This window comes from Manis javanica, chromosome X, assembly GCF_040802235.1.
Source record: "Manis javanica isolate MJ-LG chromosome X, MJ_LKY, whole genome shotgun sequence".
Taxonomy (NCBI): Eukaryota; Metazoa; Chordata; class Mammalia; order Pholidota; family Manidae; genus Manis; species Manis javanica.
The window spans coordinates 2,307,612-2,321,036 of NC_133174.1; the positions used below are offsets into that span (position 1 = coordinate 2,307,612).

At 42.1% G+C, this 13,425-nt stretch overlaps 1 long non-coding RNA gene across 1 annotated transcript in view; it reads right to left on the minus strand.

Moving 5' to 3' along the window:
- Window positions 1–10,513: 10,513 nt before the first annotated feature.
- Window positions 10,514–13,425, minus strand: part of LOC140847424 (uncharacterized) — a 218,450-nt gene continuing 215,538 nt past the window's right edge. The window contains exon 3 of the long non-coding RNA XR_012127414.1: window positions 10,514–10,609. This is a non-coding gene — a long non-coding RNA (uncharacterized lncRNA). The remainder of the gene's footprint in view (window positions 10,610–13,425) is intronic.

Here is a 13,425-nt window from a genome sequence, read left to right on the forward strand (position 1 = left end):
TTCAGTCTAGGCCATGACGATCAGGATATCTCAGAGCAGATCACCCCTGAATTCCTCCCATGGGCCACCTGCATTTCACACGATAGTCTTTCACCTTTTAGATAGATTTGCAGACCAGCAGACCTGGCCTTACTCACAAGGGTCAGGAACTTTCTGGGATCCCAGGAAGTCACTGTTACTAAGCGCTGTGCTCTGAATGTTTCTGCTGCCCCAGAATTCACGTGTTGAAACCTGAACACCAAGTGATGGTGTTAGGTGGAGGTGGGGCCTTTGGGAGGAGATCGGCGCAGGAGGGCAGGGGCAGACTCCATGATGGTATCAGGATATTGTGACGGAGACCTTAGAGCACTGCCTAACCCCTCCTGCTGTGTGAGGACACAGGGAGAGGACAGTCGTCTGTGGACCAGGGAACAGGGCCTCACCAGGCATGGAGTCTAAAAGCATCTCTGTCTTGGACTTGCAGCCTCCAGAACTGTAGAAATAGATGTCTGTGGTTCCTACGCCAGCCTGTCTGTGGGGTGTTCCATCACAGCAGCTAAAAGCTACCAGACACTGAGATTCTCAGCAACTCTGAAGTCTCAGCAATGTGCTCCCACACGCCGACCCTGGGGAACGCCATGTAAACTTTGCTTTACGTTTCTGTCCCTGGCTGAAATGACAGGACACAATGCAAACTCCAATCCTGTCAATGGCTTACGTGCCTCACCCAGCAAGTTCAGAGTTATAAGGAAACCAGAGATTCATTTCTCGGCTTTCTGGTTGCTGTTATTGTATACGTCCATGGTGATGTCTGTTCTCCCAAGTCAGGGGCTGCTCTCTGGAATGTGCCTTTGCAGATTAGGGGAACATCTGCATCAGGTCCCCAAAGTGCATTCCCAGTGAGAGCTGAGCATGCCGTGTCTCTGTCTGTGCTTAGGACCCATCCCTTTGCCACTGAGGTAGCTGGCCCTGCAGCTTTGGGTTTCAGGCACCAGTTTACTCCAAAGATGCAGTTGAAGAGTGTGTGGTGAACTGCCTACACAGGACATGGGTCCCTGCTTCCCATCTTCCCAAACTTGATCCTGGTCATTTTATATGGAGAAAACGCAGGATAGTTCAATACCAATAACGTACATATTGCTTCAATAAATACTAAAACACAGATATTTACATTAATAAATAGGCTTATAGAATATTTAAATATGAAAAATACACCTGTAAGTTTTGAAACAAACAATCCCCCAGGCCAATGTTCACCAGAATTTCCTTTTCATTGAAATCATCCTTTGGATTTTGTTAAGGACTGATTTTCCACACACTCTCTCCGTTTTTTTTTTTTTTTTTACAGTGGACCATTTACAAATATTTCATGTATTCATTTGTGTGTGTGAAACACCGCATGAGACATATATTTTTACATACGTTCTCAGACACTTTCCGATGCTGAATGAAAGTTTCGAAGGACCCGAAGGTTCAGAGTATCTCAGAGAGCTGAGTTCATCAATGAACTTTGGCCTAAATCTTGCTTTTCGTGAATTCCTTAGGAAAATAATTCCATGTGAATTATTCCAGAGCTCAGAGATACAGTCCAGACTTGGTATTACCAAAATGCCATCACCCCGAATCGCGAGCCTCATGTTATAAACGGGGGCCCTCCAATATGTTGTTGTCTTAAACATGTTCACTGTGTCCGTGCATGTCCACTTGAGACCCAGAAAAGGAAGTGGATTTTACAAGGGATTTGGAGATTTGAAAATATCGGAACCGAAATACACACAGGGGAAGAAAATAACAGAAATCACTTACCCATCAAAACAGAATAACTTAGACAAGGGCTCACTGAGAATGGCTATTGATATCCTTGGAATCGTGCACATGTATGACTGGGAACATTCAGTTAAAAATGGGTTTATTTTCTTCCATGAACTCTCTAGGTCACTTTTCTGCCAGGCATTCCATTTCCCTGCGCTATTTTGTCATTTCCATGTGAAAAGAAACATTGTGGCATGCTGGCTAAACTCCCGAGCGGACTGCGATCAACCATGGATCTCAAGTCAGGAAATGCCGTCTATGAAGGGGCACTTCCAATAAACATGGCAGTTTCACAGAGGAATTAATAACAGTAATTCACAGCCATGCACCGAAACTTTTTCCTTTAGCACATCTTCCTGTTGGCTTCAGCGATTCCCAATCCATGGTGATTGGCGCTCTTCGCATGTGCTTCCTGGGTGGGATGTCTCTCTCCTGGTAGGGGTGACTTCAGCTACTGTTTTTGGATAAATTAGTGTAGTTTCCCTTTAAAAATGTAAGGAGCAATAGCAGAAATTAAAAAAGAAACATGCTGTATTTTCGTGTTGCAAACCACCACGTTTGTTTTTCCTTATTCTGCATTGAGGAAAATTATCTGTAAGGAGGTACAACTCAATCTTCTACACCACCTTGTTTTAGAGTTTTTGACTCCATTGTATTTATTTCCATCATTACCGAGTGCCTACTAATGATAAGGAATATCAGCTCAGGAGAGACAGTCGTAAATAATGATGCAGGCCTTGTGCCCCTGAGGTTTACATTCTTGGCGGCTTGAGGGCACGGGACCCAAAATGTGTGCATGTAGCTCTTTGCATATTTTTCTGCTGAATCCTTCTTTCCAAAGGAGACACCTGCCCAGATGCACGTTTCCTCCTCTGACACTGTGGAACCATCCAGAATCTAAGCTGAAACCTCGGGTTCGGACGGCAATGGCCCCTCTGTCCCGAAACCCTATTCTCAGAGAATGGTGTGTCCAGTTCTGAAAGCCGGAGAGGTCGGCTCTGTCCTGCATGCTTCTGGTTTCCCAAGAAACCACCAGGGGGTCAGATGTGATGTGTCCAGGGCAGCCATTCATGGGAAGCAGGGGGTGGGACACGCATGGGCTGGGCGGTGTGATGTCCCTTCTCCTTTCCAGGGACCTGATGGGGTCGGTGTTTTGGTGGAGCAGAAAATGCCTCTTCTCTTCCCAAAGGAGTCTACATTCTAGTCCCTGGAACCATGTGAGTATGTTTCATGCCACAAGAGACACTACAGATGGATTAAATGGGGAGTCTTGAGATGCGGACCTCAGCCTGGGTGGTACAGGTGCAACCAGTAGCAGGACCTCAAGGGATTTATAAGGGAAACAGGGATGGAGAGACTGAAGAAATGTGAGCACCAGCTGGGAGGGGATCTGCAGCAAGGGAACCCGGGCAGCTGGGATGAGCCAAGCCCCTTGGACCCTCAGAACTGCTAAGATAATAAATCTGTGTTTCAAGCACCTATGTTTGGCATGATTTGTTACAGCAGCGACAGGGAACCCATACAGTGCCCACTGGTGTCTGGTGAATACAGGAACACACGAGCCTCTCCATCGATTCAGGCATTCAGACACACGCCTGCTCTCACGGATCCTAGGCTTTGGGGTGGGGGTCGGGGGTCGGGACCCCCTGACTGTGTCTCAGCTCCGCTGTGTAACCTAGTAGTTCGTGGAGAGACTCCAGGCTGGCTGCCGGACTGCCTGCCGGTTCTGACCGTAGACGGGGAGGGGACTGTGTGGTTGCTGCTGTTCTGGGTCGAGGGAGGTGATCTGACTCCATCATTATAGGCGTATTATTGGGAAACTGGAGAGACTTGGCGGGAATAGCAACTGTTTTTTTCCTGAGTGAGGAAGGGATGGCGGGTACGCAGGCTCTCTGCCCGGCGAGATGATGAATACCTGTGCATTGATGACCCAGAGCTGTTCTCTTCTGCTTTCCACCCCTTGCACGCAGGCTGTCCACGGGGTTGGCTGTCGTAGCTGAAACAGGACATGCATTTCTCTTCTGTCACACGGGGTCAACACATCCGTGGAGCCACTGGCCAAGGTGCTCCGAGGCTCTTTGAGAAGCAAATGACCGAGAAGGCAGCATGGGTTTTTTGCGAGGCATTGCTCCACGTGTTCCCAGGCCTGGTACCCTTTTCCTGACCCCAGCACGCTGGGCTTGCTCCTAAACCATGTCACTTGAGTCCTTGCCTTGGTCTCTCCTTCCTTGAGATCAGAATGAAAACGAGGAGGAAACGAACGTGAATACACCTCAGTGCCACATGCAGTGAAACAGACCACGGGTGTGACAGCAGAACAACACAGAGGCGGCAGGCTTTGAAGGGGCTCTCTTCTGGTAAAGTGCTCAGGGAAGCTCGTTAGACGTGTTTTTTTGTTCTTTTTAAGTGAGCTAAGGTGTCGTGGGACTCAGCAACAACAATTAAAGAATTCCTGCGACAGGTAGGATAGGCGTGAACACAGAAAGTGAACGTGGGAAGCAGACCTACAAAACCCTGCAGGTGATACTGAGCATCCGGTTACACGCGGCCTGTGATAAGAGGCCACCACACCACATGACACGCAGGATGGCCAGGCTTTAATGGATGATTTTATGAGATACTCTGGCTTTTCGGAAAGCAGTGGATAGGAAGGAGATGCTTTATTGGTTTGCTTCTGTCACCGTAGCCAAGGACCACAGACGGGGCGGCTTAAAGAAGGGACTTGAATCTCTCACAGTTCAGTGGGATGGACTCTGAGGTCCAGGTCCAGGCAGAGGTGGTTTTCCTGAGGCCGCCTTCCCAGGCATACAGATCGTCTTCTCCTTGTGTCCACCTGGGCTCATCCCTCTGTGCATGTCTGTGTCCTGATGTCCACTTCTTAAAAGGACACCAGACTGATGACATCAGGGCTCACTCTATGACCTCATTTTACCTTCATTGCTTCCCTAAAGGGCTGTCTCCAAATACAGCCACTCTGGGGGTTAGGGCTTCCACACAGGGATTTTAGGGGGTCACAGTGCAGTCCGTTACAGGCATCATTGGAAGCAGGGAGACCCATGTAGCGGAGGCTTCCACGTATGTGCAACTGGGAGAGCGCTGAGGTGGAGGCAGAGAGGGTCAGGTTTGTGGCATCTGGTGGCTGCACGGTCACAGGAACTGATTAAATAGATTAAAGGTGGGGTATGAGACGCAAGGATGAGTAGGCGTCTGTGTGGGGCATAGGCACTAACCTTGTATGAAACGAGCATTAAATGGGTCTCCTCACAGCGCATTTATTTTAGAAAGATTTGATTGACTCCAACTAATTATGTCCTAGTATGAGTGGCAATCGCCCTGGGTTACTGCATTTATGTATGACCTTTCTGCTCACAGTTTTCCCATCCAGTCGTAAAATTCCTGTTCTATCCTTGGTCTTTCAAGTTCCCCTGGGCTCAGGTCCCTGGGACCCTGCGAGGCAATATGCTCCTGGCATCCTAAATGTCCCTCCATCTGCAATTCAGGGCTATCGTTCAGGGAAACAATCTCTCCTAGTGTTTGGAGTTTAGGAAGTCATGGTAACTGTTGTTACGATGCCTCATTACAGGACAGTCGTTTGGCTCAGAATCTATCATGAACTATTTAAAAACGGGAATGTTCTGTGCCATGTTCTGTCTTCTGTCAAATGAACACTCCCAAAACAAAACGTTAGGAATGGGTAGAATTTGGTTATAAGCTGGATGGGAGTTTTTGTGTCGATGCGGGATAATATTCAACATTTCCCTTTATGCACTCTTCCGTCCATGGATAACTTCACCTGAAGGCGGTGACAGGACCACAGTATGGTTTGGGAATGAAATGGGGGCTGTCAGGATGCATTCGGACCCCAACTAAAGCCAAGTAACTTCAAGTTCAGAGATGAACTGCCTCCCTTGTGGCCCTGCAGGCCAAACTAGATCCAGGATGAATGCCCGAGGAGTCTTTGCTTTTCATAAGAGATGCTGTTTTTCTTCTCTACTGTGGAATAAACCTCTTAATGAGCATTGCCCACAGGATTCTGTACCCCCACTGTGCTTACTCCTTTCTCCACTTATTCTGAGACCTAGCACCTTTTCTCCATCCATAAATATTCTCCACATGAGGGTAGACCTGAGCTTTCTCAATTGTAAGTGAGTAACACCTTCATATAGAAGAGCATAAGCTCCTTTTGGTTAATAAAGCATAACAAATGGTGCAAGCATACCGAATTACTGGAGTGAGCTATTTACAATTTCCGTTATTTCTAGTAACTGAGTCCATATTGATAATGCATCTAAGTACAATAGCGACATGCAGCCAAATAAATACGGTAGAGCTGTTTTCTACCTAAATCACCCAATTGTGTTTATCTTTTAAAGAACTAATTTGAAAAGCTCCCTAAGAGTCTAATTTATTCAGGGGAATATTTTAAATGGGATTAAGTATAAACTTGGTACTCTGCCAGAATTTTGAAACATTTTAGATTTCTATTACAATGCCCACAAAAATGCGATTTCAAACTCTGTTTTCCTCTGAACGTCTACTTACATTAAGGCTGGTACTGCATGTGACCATTATAGGATTAGACGCTCTATTTTGAAATTAGTTCTGTTATCGCAGTAAGTTAGTGTTACTTCTAATTGAAAATTAGAGGCTCAAAGGTTCACACTGATCTGACGATTTAAAATACTTTAACAATGGATACTAAGAGCTTTATAGAGCTTGTCTGCCTTACAGGAAGCAAATGCTACTTCAATGCTAATATTTTACTTTATCCAACTATGATTAAATTTGGTACTGACTACCTTGATGTTTTAAATAACGGCTGTCAAGTGAAGGCAAGAATTTATGGAAGTTATGAAAATTGGGTGTTTTGTATTCTCAAGAAGAATGAACGCTTTTGCTCAATGCAAACAGTCGCTTCACATGCACTCGTGGACGCACGTTCATTACGGATACCCTGGAAGACATATTCCTGAATGACTGTTGCCATACTTAGCCAGTGCTGCAGTGTGGAAGGTATTGTATCCAACACTTGTACTAGCCTGATACAAATACAAATGGCAAGACGCTGTGCTGAGAATGACTTCTCCGTGGTGATGGAGAGAGTGAAATTACATGTGGAAAGACTAGGTCTTACTCATGACTGTTACGAGATAGTTACTCAGCATATGAGCACCTCCCATTCTCCATCCATGAGTGTGCATGGCTTATGGATTGATAGGTTTCATAGTGTGTTCACATACACCATTGCATTCAATCCCACTCACGTGTGCACACACAGTACAGATGAGTCATGTGACCTATTTATTAAAAAAGAAGAAAAAATACAAAGTAACTCACATGACTGTAAAAAGGCACACACGATTATTAAATGGAGGGAAACTATTTTCACAAGGAACATTCAGTTATCACTTCAGAAATTATAAATATAGACAGACGTGTAGATGCCTATATAAATATAGGCAAAGATGTGAATGGTTAATATAAAACAAAAGTAGAGATACAAATTAGTACATGATAAGTGATATGTATATTGACACAGGAAAGCATTTCATATAAAAGTCTATGGAAAAAGTTGACTCTGAATAAATTGTGCACACAGGAAATTAATACAAAAGCATCTATCAAATCTTATTGTAGATGATCAATGTTCTTTTCTACTGAGCTGAGTTCTTCATTTTACTTTCAGATTTAAGGTTTAACCTGAATTTTTTCCACACTCCTTATTCTAGCCTGAGTCAGTTTTTATTGTTTGTTTGTACCTCCTATTTTACAAAAATTCTATCAGTCTCAGAGGTATAATCATTATTCAAATCTTTGCAGCTATATTTTTAAATATTCACTTTCTGTCACCAACTGGACTTAAATCTTGGGAAGAAATCTCAGAATAAATTAAGTGTAAGGACTGCATAATAGTCCAGTGAATGTACATAATGTCCTTCTTAACGCATTCATTTATCAGTGGGCATTTGGGTTGATTCCACCTCTTGAATATTGTAAATAATGCTGTGATAAACAAGGGTGTGCAAATATATCTTCAAGATCTTGCTTCTTTTAGTTGTTATTTCCGTAAGTGAGATTGCTGGGCCATACAGTAATTAAGTTCTTCTTAATTTAACATTGAAACATAAGGTTTTGAGATCCTCCATACTGTTTTCCATAACAGTCTGCACCATTTTACGTTCCCATGGACAGCGTGCAAGGGTTGTAGCACCACACCCTCACCAACAATTGTTATCTATTTTTTTATAGTAGCCGTCCTGCTGGGTGTTTTATTTATCTATTTTTTTATAGTAGCCGTCCTGATGGGTGGCAGGCAATAGCTCACTGTGACTCTAACATTTCCCTCATGATGACACATAAGAAGCATCTTTTCTTATGCTTGTTGGTCCCTGGAGGTCTTTTTGGGTGAAATGTCTTTTCAAGCCCTTTAATTGTTTTTTTAATCACTTTATATATATATATATATATATATATATATATATATATATATATATATATGTACACATATGTATATATATGTATATATACATACATGTATATGTATCTGGTTGTTGTAGTTGAGTTGTAGAAGTTCCTCATATAATCTTGACAATAACCCTTTTTTAGTTATGTGAGTGGAAATTATTTTCTCCCACTACACAGGCTGTCTTTTCATTACACTGACTGTTTCTTTTCATGTGCAAATGTCAAATGTCTTCAAGTTTGACGGGATCCCACCTGTCAGTTTTTGCTTGTTGCCCTTGGCTGTGGGTGTCATCTAAAACACTATGCAGCCTCAAACAAGGAAACCCTGACACCTGCTACCACATGAATGGACTTGGGGACACGGTGCTGAGCCACATCAGCCAGTCACGGCGGACGTGTTCGGTAGAACTCCACTCCTGTGAAGCGTCCAGAGCCATCAGAGTCACAGGACTTGAAGAAGAGGGTGCATTCCAAGGACTGGGACGAGTGCAAAGAAAGTCGTACTCAATGGCTACAGAGCTTCAGATCTGCATGATGGAAATGTTCCCAAGATCTTTCGCACAACAGTGTGAATATACGTGTCACTACAGAGGGGGACCCTTGAAAGTACGTAGGGTGGTACATGGGAAGTTCTCCCTTTTTCTGTCCCCACTAGGTGCAATCTCTTGCAAAGCGCACACACAAGTAAAACACAAAAGATACAAATCATTTTGATGGGATCATATGCAAGGACGTTCCTCTGAAACATGATATCCAGGCACATTTGAGGGAGTTACAGCACTCTTATGGATTATTAAGATTGCTAGAGTAAAAGCACATCAGAGAATAAAGTGTTCAATAAAATCACTTCCTTCATGAATAGCCTAGCTCAATATATCAGAGAAAAGACGTGGGGAGCTCAATGGTTTATATGGCAGTTAAAATAGTTGCATTGTTTTATTAAAACAGCAATCATTGGATATTAAATTGGCTATTAACAGATATTAATTTGTGCTTTCAGATTCCTGGTGAATGAGCTAATTCATTCTTCATTAAAATAATTCACTCTCATGGAGAACATTAATTTATACACACATTTTATGGTCCTGCCCGTTTTAAAATCTTTTTAATGCCTTCAACTCTTCAAGCTCCTATTCGAGGACACGTTCCTTCCATAATAGAGATAAAAATAACCAAATGCACATACATGCATCAATGTGTGCTGTGTGAGTGTGTAAATGGGAGTTTTGAGTTCTGTAATGGGGCACATTTTAGCTGCAATTTACTGTATTTTATGTCCTTTAAACAATCACAAGTACATATAAGAATTTACAAAAATACAAAGATGTATTATTTGTTGAATCCTTGAACACCTGTGGTATGTAAACTCCCATGCTACTACTTATCAAATGCCAGCCTTCCACGTACAGGCAGTAGACACAGAAAATCAGGAAATGAAACAAAATAAGCATTTATTTGCTAGGACTTGCATTAGATGGAAACACATCTTTGGAGGCTACAGGATCCAGTGACCCCCAAAGGAATGTTTGGGTCACAAGGAGGAATGTGAGTATTAACTAAGTTTCAGAACTGCAGGCATTCATCAGATTCACGTTCATCTGTGCCATTTTTTTAAACTGCAGGGTCACAGAACTGAGGTGTGTTAGCTATTTCTCTGTCTGCTTATAACGTGAACGTATAACTGGGCAGTGGGTCATATACAGTTACCAGGAGGAAGTGTGGCCAGCTGTGTTAAGTGAGTCTGCTTACTAAAATCCCCAAGGAGTGGTCGGGCCAGAATATTATGAAATGCTATTCTGTTGAGGATAAACACCCCCGAATGCCCTAAGGGCACAATCAAACGACTCACGGATGGCTGAAAATTTTAATAGAAAACTTACTAGAGACTGACCAGATCTTGAACAGTCTAGGTTCCTCAAAAAAACGCTGGAATGGATTAACAATGAATTTAATGAACCAAATACTGTTTTCCTCTTTTTTTTGTTATATTACTTACCTTGAGTGGGATCCATGTACACACTGTGAAACACCAAAATAAAACATTTAGATGGAAATTATGAGAAGACAGTTTTCTTTAACACACTCAAATTTCTGATGAATGCTAAGTTCTAAGTCTGCCTGGGCACATCTTTAAATTCACAACTTATAATTCCTGTAAGAAGACATTGCTAAGTAGGGTTTGATAACGTGGTTTCTAAAAATCGTCCCCAGTACATTCTGAGGTTCCAGCCATAAAGAACATTTCGAAAGCACGGTACCTCACTCACGATGGTCTTCAGTCAATGACGTGGGTGGGGGGTCTGCAGTCACATGACTAGGGTATCTTCTCTCTTCAGGATACGTAGTTCTACCCCTACAGAGACATACAGTGGAGTGATAGCTTTATTAAGGATTAAAGGACATACACCTTAATTACTCAACTTCTCTTCAATTGTCTCATCGCTTTAGTATCCAAGCTGATTTGCAACATTGCTGAATAAATATGCGTGTCTACACGCCCCTTGGGATTCCCATTAATTGAATGCACATAGTGTCTCTCAGGCTCCTTGTGAACATTCTGTTCAATTAATCTAAATTGACTGGCATGACAATTTTTGGACCAAGTGCTCCAAAATGTCCAAAGTATCTCTGATATGCTGACAAAAAGATTAAGTGCCAGAAAGATCCAAGCATTTATTCCCTTCCACATGCCTAGAAGGTTTTAAGGCTGGTTTTGAATAAAGCTTTACAGAATTCCATGGTGGGGTGTTTTGTGTCAAATGGCACATTGGACCCAACTTGTAGCCCTAAAATTTTGAACATCAGCATAAATTCCTTCATTGCTTCCAAAGTCCCACCCATTCCATCGTGTCTGTTCTTATTTCCTGCATTTCCGTGTTCGCATTCCTCTCTTTGGATGAAAGTCAGATGCATTCGCATCTCAGACAGTGTCACTATTAACCGAAATTTCCAGTATCACACTGAAAATTGCTTGATATTCTTGTCAACAGTTGCCAAAGACCTTGCTCTCCTGTATTTTCCAAATGATCTCTATTGATTGTTTATCCAATTGGAATAGAGAGTTATGCTCATTTTCCCATCAAAAACTCCTAACAGTTCATAGCAAACATTCAGGGATTCTATAGAAATTCAAGCTGGGTGAGTTGAATATTATAATATTCTGGGAAATCATCAAATTGCCAAAGGTTTTTGGCATGTTAAATGTTGCAAGATTACTTGGCCTTCTTATAAAAAGAGGCCGTCGGCCAGTCCTCTGAGACGCAGATGTCTGTATTTGGCATCTGAATTTCCTGAATGGGAAATGAAAGTCTTTGAAGTGCGTGTGTCCATGTCTGGTCTGATCCCTCACTCAGGACTCGCGCATTATGTCTTTGATCTACAGATAAATACACCTGCAGGTTTTGTGCTGTGGAAAGTAAATTATTTTAGCTTTTATTCATTTAATTTCTGCAGCAGGGACTATGCAGGATCTCTGAAACATTCACTGTCAGTAATAAAACAGCATTCGGAGTTTGGAAGAGGCAATGCATGTATTTGTTTTCCACACACAAAGGAACGCTTATTAGTTCATCTTGACAAGCATGAAAAGGGTTGTTTTAGGGGAGATATCGTAGTGCTTCCAAATAGCGGCAATTACAAAAAAAAAAGCTGTTGATTCCATCTGTAAAAAGTGAGTGTGAATGAATCTGAATGTGGATGACTCTTTCTGCTAAGAAGTTACGGCTTTTGTATTTGACATATGGATGGGGACATACCTGATTATCACAAATTTGGTTTCTCTTTTTTTTGGGGGTGGAAAACATGTTCTTTTGCTTTGCATGTTTCAAAATATAATTATCAAGTTCTCTGTATGAATTTGGGAAGTACAGTGACAGACATCAAATACTTCCATCTACCTTTAAGGACTCTGATGTTTGGGTTTATATTCAACGCCTTCCCAAAAGATTATGTGTGTTACACTGAAGTGTTTGCCATGCTTCCTGCACATTCCATCCGCAGCCCAACCAGTGATGGATCAATGTTAGATGGACTTTAGATACAAAATATGCATCTGCAGAAAATAAAGATCCAACCAACCAAGACCCCTCTCTTTGTCCTAATACACTCTTGGGGTTCTTCTTGGATGCTGAGTACAACCTACAGAGCCTCAGAGGTACCGGAGTCTGAGCAAAGAATGTAGTGAAACACACAGATGGGAGCTTTAAAGGTGGAATTTTAAATGCTCAGTTCAGTTTACTGAATGTCGTTTTTCAACGCGATGTTCTCAATAAAAAGCATCAACAGGGGTTAGAGAGGAGGGAAGCAAGCATCCTATCAAACCCACGTATTCTGCAGGGATGATCAGATAACTAGAGCAGCATTGAAGGAGGTTCCCCCATAAAGTTATTTTCCAAGCAAGTTAAGAACTTTCTAATAAAACGTCACTGAATTCATTGAAAGGAGTTTCATTGTGAACACCGATCAAATGGCCTGGATAATCAAATGTGAGCATGTCTCAAAGAGAGAGAATGAAGTAGTGAAGAATGGAGAATCCAAACACAGAATTCTGTTTCTCCCCTGTGAATGAGTTAAGCCACTGGCAAAAGAGACGTCTTCAAAGCAAGAACTGTGTATGGTAAGGAAATTGTAATAATGGACGCACTACGATGCCTAAAACGGACCCTGATCATTTAGGGGCTGGCAGGGAAAGAAGTTAATATTATAAAAGTAATTTTATTGATGGGCTGACAGTTTTAGAGAAATACTAGCTATACATAATAAGTCACTGGGATTTTGTTTGTAAATAGTATTTTTTTAAAACGTACTTGCAGAGGAAAACGGATTATCAAATGATAGCAAAGGACAGGGGAATTTACAAATTACCAGAGGAGAATATAGAAAAAGTAATAACTGAGATAAAGTGGCAACATAGAGGAAGTAGAGAATTCCAGGCTTCTAAACCAAAACCCAAAAAAAGCTAAAATTACACTAAAGGAGCTCATCAAGGCATTAAAACCACAGGAGAACATAAAATTTATAACATCGGATCAAATCTATCTAAAAATTTGCAAGCAGGCTATGAGTTACTAAATCATACCTTTTCCAGAAATGAAAGGCTCTCCAGAAAGATAAAAGTTTTTAACTGACAGCATATTAAATGAAATAGACTCACCACCAATATATCTGAGT